Consider the following 15,223-nt stretch of genomic DNA (forward strand, 5'->3'; position numbering starts at 1 on the left):
GAACACTAGGAAGCACAAGTCATCGCTAAACTCTGACATACCTGTGTGCCAGTGTTTTCAGAAATCCGGCGTCTTTTCGCAGTGGAGAGAGAGCTTGCGTGCTCATGGTTGACAGACTGCGTGACTAAAGTGTCACCCTGGCAGAATATATCCAAACTGTACAAGTGTCAAGATCTTATTGGGGCATTTCACCTATAGAACATGTCGAAATCTAATTCTGACCAGCTAATCGCCCTTATTTAAAGTCTGTTATTTATCAAATATAGAAAATAAAATATTTTACTTGCATGATTAGTTCTAAGTAATACATGACACAACTGATCTAAAGAGGATGGTAAGAAGGCATGGTGGTTTTACAAAGGGGATGCTTTTTGGTATTTATTGCAACAAAGGGGATGGCATCCCCTCACATCTCCCCTCAGCTCGAGCCCTGAGCGTATCATGTGCACAGATTGGCAGCTCATTTTGGTTTTGGCCATGCAAAAGAACGTTATAAACAACCGATTTATGCTGCCAGTGTCAAAGACTCGTCCCCCACCAACACCAATAAAGAATCTTCAGTCCTGGATTTATTTCCTCACAGACTTTCTGTATAATCTGCCAGAGTTTGTGTCTCCAAAATATTTTACTTTTTCCATATTTTTCTGGCTGCTCTCAGAAGCTGTCCACATCTAAAGCATATTCATGATTTTATTTGACCTCACAACACCTCTGATGAACACATAGGCAAAAGAAATTACAATGTGCATCTTCAATATGGCTTTTGAATTAGCCGAGGCTCAAAAACACACAATCTATCATAACTAAAATCCACTAATATGTGTGGAGACTCTGACTTGAGGGTCTGTCTGTGACATATTAGTTTGGCTTTCCCAGCAAACGTCATAATATTCAACTTGCTGCTAATTCAGTCTGCTGAACTTACTGCGACACATGTTGGATTCTCAGCAAGCTATAGTTTCCCAAAAAATGAATTCCGCTTCAATAGACATTTACCTCCAACCCACAAACCACTACTACCACATTCAGTTAAATTTAATTGTCAGAATATCTCCTTGGCTCCAAACAGGATCCATAATAAAGAATAACAGCATTAATTTGGGCCAAAGATTTAGTTTTTGAGTTATATCTGAACACACTCGACTATTTTAAAACGTAATAATTGTTAGGCCCCATTTCTGTCATTTCACATTACATTTTGTTGGTTTTGTTCAAGTAAATGCGAGCTGCCTCTCTCTTGAGCTCCACAGAATCCCCGGCTCAACTCGAGTACAAACGTCCACTGAAGCTTGTGAAACAAACCCTTCTCAGCCAAACATTTGTGTTCAATTCAGCCCACAAGTGTGTGTGTGATTTCTCTTAGAAACATCATGTTTTTAACCCTTTAGGCTCGGATGGGCCCATCGTCAAAATATTAATAACTACAGTCTTGACCAACACAAAATAGGTATCGTTTGAAAGCTTAGAAGCTCTACTTAAAAATGCATGTACAACAGTGCATTCAGAAAGTATTCAGACCCCTTCATTTTTTTCACATTTTGCTAAGTTGCAGACTTATGCTAAAATGTTTTAAATATTTTTATTTTTTTTTCACAGCAATCTACACTCCATACCCCATAATGACAAAGCAAAAACCAGATTTTGGAAACTTTGCAAATTTATTAAAAAGAAAAAACTGAAATATCACATTGACATATATATTCAGACTCTTAACTCAGTACTTAGTTGAGGCACCTTTGGCAGCGATTACAGCCTCGAGTCTTTTTGGGTATGATGCGACAAGCTTTCCACACCTGGATTTGGGGATTTTCTGCCATTCTTCTCTGCAGATCCTCTTGAGCTCTGTCAGGTTGGATGGGGACCATTGGTGGACAGCCATTTTCAGGTGTCTCCAGAGATGTTTGATTGGGTTCAAGTCCAGGCTCTGACTGGGCCACTCAGAGGAGGTCTGCCATCCAGGTACTGACCAAGTTCAACCCTACTTAGCTTCAGTGGGTAACCAGTCTAGACCAGTCTAGAGCTCCAGGGTGATATGGCTGCTGAAACACCTTCAGAGCTTTAAGAGTTAAATAGAAAGCTCAAAATCTACTAAATGTAATTAAATAAATGTTCTGTTTTTTCATCAGTTGGTTATTAGTTTGCTCTATTGATTAATAGGTTAATGAATATATCACCAACAAACTATTTGCCTCTAGGGATAGATTCCATAAGAATATTATACTACAGTGTATACAAACATTGACCTATTTTATCATTGCAACTATTCCCCTGATGCTATTCTTAAATGCTTAAAGCAACAGTCCACCAAAAAATACAAATAGTCATAATTTACTCATCCTCATGTCGTTCCAAACATATATGACTTTCTTTATTCTGGGAAACTCATAAAGACATTTAACAAAAACCCACCAATTCACTATCTCAAAAAATTAGAATATGGTGACATGCCAATCAGCTAATCAACTCAAAACACCTGCAAAGGTTTCCTGAGCCTTCAAAAAGGTCTCTCAGTTTGGTTCACTAGACTACACAATCATGGGGAAGACTGCTGATCTGACAGTTCTCCAGAAGACAATCATTGACACCCTTCACAAGGAGGGTAAGCCACAAACATTCATTGCCAAAGAAGCTGGCTGTTCACAGAGTGCTGTATCCAAGCATGTTAACAGAAAGTTGAGTGGAAGGAAAAAGTGTGGAAGAAAAAGATGCACAATCAACCGAGAGAACCGCAGCCTTATGAGGATTGTCAAGCAAAATCGATTCAAGAATTTGGGTGAACTTCACAAGGAATGGACTGAGGCTGGGGTCAAGGCATCAAGAGCCACCACACACAGACATGTCAAGGAATTTGGCTACAGTTGTCGTATTCCTCTTGTTAAGCCACTCCTGAACCACAGACAACGTCAGAGGCGTCTTACCTGGGCTAAGGAGAAGAAGAACTGGACTGTTGCCCAGTGGTCCAAAGTCCTCTTTTCAGATGAGAGCAAGTTTTGTATTTCATTTGGAAACCAAGTTCCTAGAGTCTGGAGGAAGGGTGGAGAAGCTCATAGCCCAAGTTGCTTGAAGTCCAGTGTTAAGTTTCCACAGTCTGTGATGATTTGGGGTGCAATGTCATCTGCTGGTGTAGGTCCATTGTGTTTTTTGAAAACCAAAGTCACTGCACCCGTTTACCAAGAAATTTTGGAGCACTTCATGCTTCCTTCTGCTGACCAGCTTTTTAAAGATGCTGATTTCATTTTCCAGCAGGATTTGGCACCTGCCCACACTGCCAAAAGCACCAAAAGTTGGTTAAATGACCATGGTGTTGGTGTGCTTGACTGGCCAGCAAACTCACCAGACCTGAACCCCATAGAGAATCTATGGGGTATTGTCAAGAGGAAAATGAGAAACAAGAGACCAAAAAATGCAGATGAGCTGAAGGCCACTGTCAAAGAAACCTGGGCTTCCATACCACCTCAGCAGTGCCACAAACTGATCACCTCCATGCCACGCCGAATTGAGGCAGTAATTAAAGCAAAAGGAGCCCCTACCAAGTATTGAGTACATATACAGTAAATGAACATACTTTCCAGAAGGCCAACAATTCACTAAAAATGTTTTTTTTTTATTGGTCTTATGATGTATTCTAATTTTTTGAGATAGTGAATTGGTGGGTTTTTGTTAAATGTGAGCCAAAATCATCACAATTAAAACAACCAAAGACTTAAACTACTTCAGTCTGTGTACACTGAATTTATTTAATACACGAGTTTCACAATTTGAGTTGAATTACTGAAATAAATGAACTTTTCCACGACATTCTAATTTATTGAGATGCACCTATATGTATATATATATATATATATATGGTTTTATTTAATAAAAATGAACAGTGCATGAGGTTGTCTCCTTTTGTGTTCCACAGAAGAAAGAAAGTTATACAGGTTTGGAACAACATGAAGGTCAGTAAATGATGACAGAGTCATGTCTTCTGTTTAAAAAAAAAAATATTATTTGAGCTAAAGCTCCTTATAAGTTTTAATTTACTTGTATGTTTGTTTATATGTATAGCCTATTTATTTACTCTTTTACAACGAAAATTACGAAATATACTTAAATATCTGTTCATTTTTGCAGACTTTGGCAAAGAGATGTAGAAAAATAAACAAACAAATAAAGTGAAAATGTGTTTTTACTAGAGAGTGCAAGTGTGGTTCAAGGCCAACAACACTAGTGTAAATATCCAAATAGTTTGTATGTTAATCTTGGATGCATTTAAAATAAGAAACAGAAGCATATTATTTTTTTTGTGGCCCTGGCAATCAACAGAAGCATAAATCAATATACAACACTTATGATAAATCAAAGGTTTTGAAAAGAGGATGTTTTAATGCTGTTATTCCCTCAAATAAAACTGTGAACACACCAATCTCACGTCGCAGGTCATACTGACACATCGATGAGGAACCTCTATAAGATGGAAAGACGAATGGAAAGAGCTTTGGCTGAAAATTGTGTGTAGAATTGTCATTTCTCAGAAACTACGCATCTATTAACTAGTGCATTGAGAGTGAAAAGTGTAGAAGCCTCACTAACCAAAAAAAGTGCCATGGCTCATAGTTTATATCATAGTTTTCCAAGTACCTTGAAGAACAGGGTTGAGGTGTAACGGAATACATGTAACGGGATTACATATTTAAAATACAAAATATTATTAACTGTATTCCACTACAGTTACAATTTAAATCATTGGTAATCAGAATATAGTTCAATTTAAAAAGTATTTTGAATACTGAAGAGATTACTTTGCATTTTATTATCATATTTATCCATATGATGCAATCCGGGGAGTGTTTGAACAGCGGTGAAACACTTTTTAATGATGTGTTACATTCATACGAGCAGACAGAGGGTGCTCTCACACTGTTATGAGTGAAAAGGTGAATATGACATCAGTGAGGATGAGGAACTTTTCCTTTGGGAGATCAGTAAAAAGAATCCACCTATGATCAGAAGAAGATGTTGTGTGTAAGTTTGGAGCAGCAGAAATAGTTAACCATGTGTAAATTGCCATGTGAACATTTAGCTTTATGCTAAGCTAAAATGCTCTTTCTTGCCCTTTTACATGCACCAGTATGGAAGCCCTGAACCGCACTGTGAAAAAAATCACTAGGTGAAATGTAGGTGTCTTAATGCCCTCCTGAGCCTATGTCCTAGAAATATTTTTTTTTTCTGTCACATTTTTTTTTCTCTGTAATTTTTCTTTTATGTATAATATTTGTAGGACAGAAATACACTAAGACACCTAAAAAAGAATTTTCACCTAGTGAATTGTTTTTTCACAGTGCGGTTCAGGGTTTCTGTACACCTGTTACCAGGCACAAATATATTTTTCTATCAAAAAAATCCACTTTATATAATGTTTTTCTTCCTCTAGTTAGACCTTTGATAGTAGGGCAAATCTGTTTACGAAAAATTCTTGTAGAGAATTCTTGTATAGTTTTCCTGTACAAAATATCAAAAAATCCATAAAAGAAGATACATTTACTTTATCTTGTTTTAGAATCAACCCTGACTAAAATATGTATTTTGTCTTACTGTACTGGCAGATTTTTTTCACTTGTTATTAACCTGTTTATAGTCAAAACAAGTGAAAAAAATCTGTGCTGAAAAGTAATCCAAAGTATTTAGATTACGTTAGTGACTTATTTTGACTCATTTTACAGCATGTGTTCTGTAATCTTTAGTGGAATACATTTTAAAAGTAATCCTCCAAACCCTGTTGAAGAACTATGCAAATACTATGGTACATGAATATAGTAATCATTCAGAACATATCAACTATAAACATATAAACTAGATGAAGATGGCGCCGCAGATGGCCACATCAGTGTGGAGCTCTCCAATTCTTTTGTTGTATTTGTTTGTTTGTCCTGTGTTTAGTAATTTTTTTTTCCAATCAGTTTTACCAGGGATGAACTGCTGAACATTCGGCAGCACATACCAAAACAATCCTGTTTTTTGACTATTCAGACGTTTTGCTGGACATTTTAGTCAGAGGTGCAGCTGTGTTGTTTAAACACGCTATGAGACACAGGCGAGTTAAGTGAGCCAGTGCACTGGTCAAGCTCAGACAGTGCGGCTTTCGAACAGCACTGCCGAGTATTCATCTAGCGAATCTCCACTCTCTCCCTAACAAAATGGAGGAACTACATCTCCTCACCTGTACAAACAAGGACTTTTCAAACTCTGCTGCCTTGTGCTTCACAGAAACCTGGCTGAGTGAAGCAATTCCGGACAGCGCGTTTCATCTGCCAGGCTTTCAGCTGTCCAGAGCGGATCGCATTGCGGAGTTAATGGGGAAAATGAGAGGTGGTGGAACATGCTTTTATATCATTGAAGGTTGGTGTACAGATGTAATAACGTTAAAGAAGATGTGCTGTCCTAATTTGGAAGCGCTCTTTATCAACTGTAAGCCTTTCTACTCGTGCCAGTTTTCCTCATTTATTCTGGTGAGTGTTTATATCCCGCCACACACATGCGTGAATGCAGCACTGCAACAGCTGGCTGATCAAATCACAGACACGGAGCAGCAACACCTGGACTCACTTATTATTATTCTCAGCAATTTTAACAAAGCCAGCCTCACCCATGAACTGCCAAAATACAGACAGCACATTACTTAACCCACCAGAGACAGAAGTATACTGGATCATTGCTACACAACAATAAAGGATGCATATCGCTCTGTCCCTAGAGCAGCTTTGGGACTCTCTGATCACTGTCTGGTTCATCTTCTTCCAACCTACAGGCAGAAACTAAAATCAGCTAAACCTGTAGTAAAGACTATAAAGTGATGGACCAATGAAGCAGAGCTGGAACTACAAGCTTGCTTTGACTGCACTGATTGGAGTGTATATGAAGCGGCAGACACCAATCTGGATGAGCTCACAGATACTGTGACATCATATATCAGTTTCTGTGAGGATATGTGCATTCCTTCTAGGACTTATTTAATGTTCAACAGCGACAAACCATGGTTTACAGGAAAATTCAGACAGCTTCATCATGTCAAAGCGGATGCTTACAGAAGTGGGGATAAAATATTGTAAAATCAGGCCAAAAACACAATGACTAAGGAAATTAAAGTGGTTAAAAGAAACTACTCTGAGAAGCTGAAAAACAATTTTTCAGCTAATGACCCTGCATCAGTGTGGAGAGGCCTGAAAGACATTACTAACTTCAAGACACCATTCCCCAACACTATATGGAACCAACAACTGGCTGATGACTTGAATGTGTTTTACTGTAGATTTGAAAAGCCCAGTCTCACACCCCACACCCGCTCTGACCTTCACGTCACACAAACACCTCCTGCAACTCCCCTCCTCCCCCGTCCTGCTACTTGACATGCACTTAAGATCTGTGAAGAGGATGTGTGCCGGGCCTTCTGGAAACAAAAGACAAGGAAAGCACAGGGCCCAGACAGTGTTTCACACACTTGTCTAAAATCCTGTGCTGACCAGCCTGCCCTCATTTTCATGCATATCTTCAATAGATCACTGGAGCAGTGTGAAGTTCCCTGTTGCTTCAAATGCTCCACTATCATCCCTGTCCCAAAGAAACCCAAGATCAATGGACTTAATGACTACAGATCCATCGCTCTGACGTCTGTGATCATGAAGTCATTTGAGAGACTGGTGTTGACCCACCTGAAGGACATCACTGGACCCTTTCTAGATTCCCTTCAATTTGCTTATAGAGCAAATATGTCTGTGGATGATGCAGTCAACATTGGATTGCATCATATCCTGCAACATCTGGACAGACCAGGGACATATGCAAGGATCCTTTTTGTGGACTTCAGTTCGGCTTTCAACACCATCATCCCAGCTCTCCTATGGAATAAATTAACCCAGCTGTCTGTTCCCACGTCCATCTGCCAGTGGATCACCAGCTTTCCGATGGACAGGCAGCAGCTAGTGAGACTGGGGAAATTCACTTCCAGCACATGTACAATCAGCACTGGTGCCCCCCAGTAATGTGTGCTCTCCCCACTACTCTTCTCCCTCTACACCAATGACTGCATCGCCAAGGACCCCTCTGTCAAGCTCCTGATGTTCGCAGACAACACTACTGTCATTGGCCTAATCCAAGATGACGATGAGTCTGCATACAGAAGGGAGGTTGAACAGCTGGCTCACTGGTGCAGTCATAACAACCTGGGGCTCAACATGCTCAAAACAGTTGTGATGATTGTGGACTTTAGGAGGAACACCCCAACACTGACCCCTTTCACCATTCTAAACAGCACTGTGGCAGCAGTGGAGTCATTCAGGTTCCTGGGCACTACCATCTCACAGGACCTGAAGTGGGAGACCCATATTGACTCCATTGTGAAAAAGGCCCAGCAGAGGTTGTACTTCCTTTGCCAGCTGAGGAAATTCAACCTGCCACAGGCGCTGCTGATACAGTTCTACTCAGCAGTCATTGAGTCTGTCCTCTGCACTTCTATAACTGTCTGGTTTGGTTCAGCTATGAAATTGGACATCAGAAGACTACAAAGGACAGTTTGGACTGCTGAGCAGATTATTGGCTCTCCCCTACCTTTCTTCAAGAGCTGTACACTTCCGGAGTGAGGAAAAAGGCTGGTAAAATCACTCTGGACTCCACTCACCCAGCACACTACCTTTTTGAACTGTTGCCTTCCGGCCGATGCTACTGAGCACCAGAACCGTCAGGCACAAGAACAGTTTTTTCCCTCAGGCTATCCATCTCATGAACAGTTAAAACTATACTATAATTACGTGCAATACACAGCCTAGTCAGTTATTTTATTTAACATATCCTACCTCTTCTGCATTACATTCACTTGCACTGTATATAACAGATTTGTATTTGTACATACTCTATATATATTTTTTGTCTTATTGTGTATTTCTATATATACTTATATTTCTATTCAATTTTATTTATTTATTTTATTATTATTATTATTATTATTATTATTATTATTATTATTATTATTTTATTACCTCTGTCTTGTTGTTGTATTGTTTGTGCACTGGAAGCTTCTGTCACCAAGAAAAATTCCTTGTATGTGGAAGCCAGTGGCGGTCCGTGCATTTTAAGTCTAGGCCTTCAGTGTGATTCATGCCATTAAGAAAACACAGTTTCACAATGAATAAGACACCGTCTGCCTATCATACATTACATGACAGTCAACTAATAATACCAATTTACATTTTAAAAACACGTTCACGCACGAAAGCAAGAACCAAGGAGGTCTAATACCAAGAAAAACTTCTCTAATAATATTAAAATTTTACTTGCAATACATTTTGTTTTGTCAGGGTACACGGTTATTTTTCAAAACTTGATCTGACACTGAATGCTCCAGCAGCCTAATTTACACTTAGAAAATTTCTGATGTTGCTTTAACATTGCAAAAAGCACTTAACAATTTGCTTGAAGTGAAAATCAGCCCTCCTATTAATTAATTAATCGCACGATCATGCAGAACATCTCAGGTTTGTAAATCCATAAGGATCTCTTTCTCAATGGCAATGCTAGCAGTGACAGCCATCTCATCAGCAAGATCTCGCGCTCTTCGCTTTCAAATAATGTACATCACTTAAAGCATGATTTCATCACTCAAGGCCAGCTAGAAGGCCTGGACTGGAACATATCCTAAATACCACACCCACAAGAACAAATAAATCAATCTGATTGGCTGATGAATCTGACAATCTGTCTTTAGGTGCCCATTCATTTGCACTGTTGAGGGATTCTGCAGAAATTCTAAAGGCTTGACGGGATTGAACTCAAACTCACGCACTGCTTAGGCTAAGGAGCATGCAATTTGTGAAACAGCTGTCAGACTTTGCTAATAAGCATCGATGGATTAATTCTGATTGGTTAAACCTTTCGTTTTTTTTTTTTTTTTTTTTTTTTTGCTATTCATTTGTAGATGAATTAGGAATGGAAAGCGATTGAAAATGTAAAGGCAAAAAGGTCAATGAAAATGAAAGGATGAAAAAATATTTATTTATTAGGCATGTTACGCCAGCAGAGAAGGCTTTGCTGGCCTTGATAAATCGCCACTGGAAGCATACTTGGCAATAAAACTCATTCTGATTCTGATTTGGATCAAAGTACCATCTGACACCGTCATTGCCACCACAGTACGTTTTTGTGAGGGTGCCATACTGGATGAAAAAGTGTTCAATTAGCAAGTTATACTATACCGTTATATTACATACTAAAATAATCATTTGTAAAATAATGAACTTTCGCATTTTAATGAACCCAGTCTCTTCATTTGCAAACCTCTGAATATATCTTCTTGTCATTTATAGACTTCAGTTTAATCTCCAAGACTGTGAGAAAAGTCTAAATTTTAAGCATCATATTCTCCATCAAACTCTGTCCATAAATCCCAGTGAGTTACAGCCCATGTCCTGACATTTACAGAGTCATCCTCTCCAGCCAAACTTTACTTGGTCCAATTGTTCTAAATTATCTTTAAAGTTTGCCCTGAGACAAAAGGGCCAGGCTTTTAAATCAAGACTGGCATGAGAGCAAGAACATTTCTGCAAAGATAGAATAAAATGATGACTGATGCGTTTATTTTATTCTCTGTGACTTCTATTGGTACCACGAATGCCAATCACGTTTTTTTCTTTTTCCTGAAATATTTAACAAATGACATAAATATCTCTTCAGAATATGGGCTAAAGCACACTAATGTTAAAGCAGTTTTGTTAGAGTCATACAGTACTGCACTGTAAAAAAATCCAACTTGCAAAAAGCTGGAATAATGATGATTTGTATGTTAACTGGACAAGAAAACATGAAAAAGTTGACTAAACCAGTGGAAAAAAAAGTTGGTTCAAAAATCCTTAAATCAACTTAGTTGTAACTGTTGACTGTATTTGGGACTGCAATGGACTACTTGCACTGAGCCTCATGACGTACTTCCGCTTTGAAATAGTGCGACCCGCTAGTTTCCGGTTAAATGTGTTTTCATGCGCCGTAGTTGCCTAGTTCCCGAAACGCTACTTAAAATGAGTGTTTGAAAGAGGATTTTAAAGTATGGATCTTTTCAGAGGTAGGAGAAGAAATATTCTGACCATTACCGTGTACAGCTTCTTCAAAATTCAGTGGAAGAACAGTTTTCAGAGCTGTAATTCAGCTCGAGCCGACCTGAGAAAGCAATGGCTGGTATATACTTCAATCCAAGTGCATTTCACGATTGAAATGGAGTCACATGGAGGTCTGTAGCAGACATTTAACCACAGATCAGCTCGAAATCAAATGACTAAAGGTGGAAGGAGACAAAGGGTGCCAGCACCAGTGGCACTCTTTGAATTAAACAAATACGTGCTTCAGTCACTGCCATGTGTGAGGGAGAGAGAGAGACACGATGAACGTATGCATCAACCTGTTTTTATTAAATGTATATTTTAATCTTTATTTTTTGTCACTGTTTCACTGATAAGTACTGTGTATCGATAAATGTACATTTACATTTATTCAGTTGGCAGATGCTTTTATCCAAAGCGACTTACAATAGAGGAAGAATACATTATAAGTGAATCATCTTAAGGAGACAGTGGTACAAAAAGTGCTGCATTACAAAGTTTCACTAGCATCAGAATAGTAGTATTCAAGACAGATTAAAGTGCAACAACAATATATATACTGTACTGTACTATACAACATGCTTCTTCCGGGCTGACAGCGAACATCATCTTTAAAAGCAAGTAAACATATTTATATTACCATTATTTGTAAAATGTAACATTGATAAATGATACATTTGTTAGTCAAGTCGTAAAGGTTGGTTGCGACATGCAATTATTCTCATAGATAACATGCAAATCAAGCTCAGAATAATCCATTAACTGCTAACTTCAGCATTCAATGTAAGTAAAATGTTATACTGCAATTATTTTTATCAAGAATGTTTGTTATGACGTACAGTAGAGCCGGAGGTAGTTATTTGGTTAGTTAGCATCAGAGAACAAGGTTGAAATAACGACAAATTATAATTGTAAATCAACTATATCATATTCATATAGATATGAAGTACTTGTTTTGAGAATCTCTGCAATAATGTTATTGATTGCACCGAAGAAATGACATCATAAATTCAAATCTTCAGCCTAGGTTTACGTACACACACACACACACTCATACACAGACACAACACGCACGCACACACACACACACACACAAACGCACAGACATACACAAACACACACTCACACATACTCATACAAAGAAACACACAACACACACACACACACACACACTCATAAATGCACCGACACACACAAACACAAACGCACAGACATACACACACAGACACACACACTCATACAAAGACACACTCACACACACACATACACAGACACACACAACACACACAGACACACACACTCATACAAAGACACACTCACACACGCACATAAACAGACACACACAACACACACACATACACACACACTCATACAAAGGCAAACACACAACACGCACGCACACACACAACACGCACGCACACAAACACACACACAACACAAACACACAACACACACATACACACACAACACACACACAACTCTCACACATACATTTACACACGCACAACAAACACATACACAAACAACACGCATGCACACAAACACACACAACAAACGCACACACAACACAAACACACACAAACACACACACACACTCATACATGCACACATACTCATACAAAGAAACACACAACACACACACACACAAACACACACACACTCATAAATGCACCGACACACACAAACACAAAGCACAGACATACACACACAGACACACACACTCATACAAAGACACACTCACACACGCACATACACAGACACACACAACACACACATACACACACACTCATACAAAGACACACTCACACACGCATATACACAGACACACACAACACACACATACACACACACACTCATACAAAGGCAAACACACAACACGCACGCACACACACAACACACACGCACACAAACACACACACAACACAAACACACAACACACACATACATTTACACACGCACAACAAACACACACAAACAACACGCACGCACACAAACACACACAACAAATGCACACACAACACAAACACACAACACACACACAACTCTCACACATACACATACACACGCACAACACACACATACACACAACACACACACACAGCAGTTTTACAGTGTCCTAATCTTAAAGTGTTGCGCTTCAGTTTGAGCACAACTGCACATGCAGTGTAAAATCTGTACATCTGTCCACTCTTCTGAAGATGGCCTACACAGCCTGGCGATAAACAAACCTCTTTCAGACTGACACGACAGAAATGGTGGAGGAAAAACTGCGAACTTCATCATTTAAAGTAAATAAACATATTTATTTGAGGTTAAAAAAATTATTTACATTTTAAATAAATTGCTTCTATAGAAATTGTTGTTCTATCATGTCTATTGTGAGGTATGAGAAGCCTATTAAATAATCTGAAATATAAGACCTTTTTTATTTCAATCACCAGCTATGTAACGATTTTAAACGCATCACCGGTGTGACGTCCTCGAGACATTCAGAGCATCAATACATGAGTGCATCCGCAACTCCTCAAGTTATACAGAGCAAGAAAATGTGCTTTTGGACAAGAGATGGGAGATTAATTAGGTCATTTTAATTAGGTTGTGTATTTTTTATTTATTTGCTGCCCATCTTGGCCAGGACACTCCTGTAAAAGAGATTTTTAATCTCAAAGAGGTTACCCTGTGAAATAAAGGTTATAATAATAATAATATTGTAGCTCACAAAAAAGAAAACAGTCCTTGAAGATCTCTTGTTCCTCTGGTGAGTGAGTTTCATTAATTCCTCTTCAGACATTTGTGTTGACAGCGAATCGATTCTGTTCATGATTGTGTGGTTTGCCTTATTCAGTGCGATTTGGTCCACGATTAAATTCAATTAACTTGAATGACATTCTCAGTCACCATTCACTTACATTCTATTGAAAAACATGCAATGAAATTGAATGGAGGCTTAGAGATACATTATAAAAGGAATAGTTCACCCGAAAAATATATTGCTCATCATTTACTCTCCCTTACGTCATCTCAAACTCATATGACTTTCTTTGTTTTGCGGAGCACAGAGATACTTTTAAGTGTTTTTATCCATGCAATATTAGTCAATGGGGTCCAAAACTTTCAAACTCCAAAAAATGATATATGTTCAAGATGATCCTTTTTACAGTGAAAAGGTATTTAAATTTTGGTCTGTTTTCACTCCAAACTGATTGTATTTTTTTAAAAGACATGGATTAAAACACTGGAGTCGTATGGATTACCTTTACGCTGCCTTCAAATCTTGGAAGTTTTGGGCCCCATTGACTGGGATTTTATAGGGGTAAAAAAACTCGACATTATTTGAAATTAATGACATTCTTTTAAATGTCTTTGTGTTCCATAGAAGGAAAATAAGTCATAGTTTGAGATGCAATAAAGGTGAGTAAACGATGGGAATGATCATTTTTGGGTGAATTATTTCTTTAACCTTGCAAATTTACATTTTTTATTAATGTCAGATTATATTAATTTATTCTTTGTTACACCAGGACACTTCTCCAGATGACAGACAGACCAGAGAGATGAAAGTCGGCAGTCTTTTCATGACTGAAGATGAAATCTCCACATCTAGCACATCGATGTCACAAACTTCGCTGTTGCTTCGGAGGAGGAGGCTATTGTTTTGTAAGATGCTCCAGACCTGCAGTCTGTAGTTGCTAACATGTTTGGCCTTCTCTTTGCATCGGATATTGAGGAGTACACCAGAGGTCTTCATGGACATGCGCAGTCACTGTTCTGCAAGGGTGCAGTCCCTCAAAACGAACCTCTTGCTCTAACATTAACTTTCATTTGAGAGATATTTTAGATGTGCACTTCATCCTTCACTCTGTCAGAGTTTGAACAAAACACACCCACTCACACACACACACACACACACACACACACACACACACACAACACACACTCACACAAACAAACACACACACTCACACACACACACACACACACTCACACACAAACAAACACACACACACAAACACTCACACATTCACTCACTCACAGACAAACACACACACACACTCACACACAAACAAACACACACACACACACACACACACACACACACA

This window comes from Myxocyprinus asiaticus, chromosome 18 (genome assembly GCF_019703515.2).
Source record: "Myxocyprinus asiaticus isolate MX2 ecotype Aquarium Trade chromosome 18, UBuf_Myxa_2, whole genome shotgun sequence".
Taxonomy (NCBI): Eukaryota; Metazoa; Chordata; class Actinopteri; order Cypriniformes; family Catostomidae; genus Myxocyprinus; species Myxocyprinus asiaticus.